The 1,099-nt window shown below is 65.0% G+C and overlaps 1 long non-coding RNA gene across 1 annotated transcript in view; it reads left to right on the top strand.

Moving 5' to 3' along the window:
• LOC110391837 overlaps positions 1–1,061 on the top strand; it is a 9,135-nt gene extending 8,074 nt beyond the window's left edge. The window contains exons 2-3 of the long non-coding RNA XR_002434168.1: positions 19–106; positions 1,015–1,061. This is a non-coding gene — a long non-coding RNA (uncharacterized LOC110391837). The remainder of the gene's footprint in view (positions 1–18; positions 107–1,014) is intronic.
• The last annotated feature ends 38 nt before the right edge of the window (positions 1,062–1,099 follow it).

Here is a 1,099-nt window from a genome sequence, read left to right as displayed (position 1 = left end):
CCCCCCATGTGCCCGCAGGACACCGAGGACGCGTTACGCAGGAGCCTGGACCCCGAGGGCTACGAGGACACCAAGGGCTCCAGGATATCCCTGGGGGGGATGAGCAGTGAGTGGCGCTGATGGGTGGGGGGGCCAGGGGGGGGTTGGCACTGCATGGGTGCCGGTGTGGGGTGCTGCGTGGAGGGGCAGCACGTGTGGGGCGGTGCTGCAGGGGTGCTGTGGTTTCACGGTGCTGGAGTTGCGTGGTGTCCGGCACCGCAGCGCTGTGGATGCCAGCATCGCACGGGGGTTGTGTTGCACGGGCACTGACGTTGCATGGGTACCGGCGTTGTGCAGGGACGTTGCATGGGCAGTAGTGTTGCATAGGCGTGTTGCAAGGGTGCCTGGCATGGGCACTGGTGTTGCGTGAGTGCCAGCGTTGCACGGGCACCAGCATTGCACGGGTGACGGTGTTGCATGACGCCAGCAATGCATGGGCACTGGTATTGCATGAGCGCAGGAGCTGGTGTGACACGAGCATTGCATGGGCGTTGCAAGGGTGCCAGAATTGCACGGGCACCCACATTGCACGGGTGCCAGCAATGAACGAGTGCCAGCGCTGGCATGGACACCAGCATTGCAAGGGCACTGGTGCTGCAAGGTACCAGCGCTGCACGAGCACTAGTACTGCACGAGTGCCGGCATTGCACGGGCACCAATGTTGCATGGGTTCCAGTGATGCTTAAGAGCTGGAGTTGCATGGGCACTAGCGTTGCACGGACGTGTTGCATGGGCACCAGCGTTGCACAGACATGTTGCATGGGCACTAGCGTTGCACAGACGTGTTGCACGGGCACTAGCGTTGCACGGATGCTCTCCTTGCCCGGGTGCCAACGTTGCACGAGCACTGGCACTGCATGAACGCCCGCGTTGCACGGTGCTGGCGTTGCACGGGGGCCAGGTTTGCACGGTGACAGGGGGTGAGCGCAGGTCAGGGCCGGCCGTGCCCGTAACGCTGCCGCCCGTTGTGCGCAGGGGCCGTTGGCGGCACCGGGTCCCCTCTGCGGAGGGCGAGAGGCGAGCAGCTGTCCCCGCTGCGGTGAGTGGCTCCCGCTCGTGG

This window comes from Numida meleagris, unplaced genomic scaffold (genome assembly GCF_002078875.1).
Source record: "Numida meleagris isolate 19003 breed g44 Domestic line unplaced genomic scaffold, NumMel1.0 unplaced_Scaffold540, whole genome shotgun sequence".
Lineage (NCBI taxonomy): Eukaryota > Metazoa > Chordata > Aves > Galliformes > Numididae > Numida > Numida meleagris.
The sequence above is the reverse complement of the archived record's forward strand: the minus strand, read 5'-3'. Positions and strand labels throughout refer to the sequence as shown.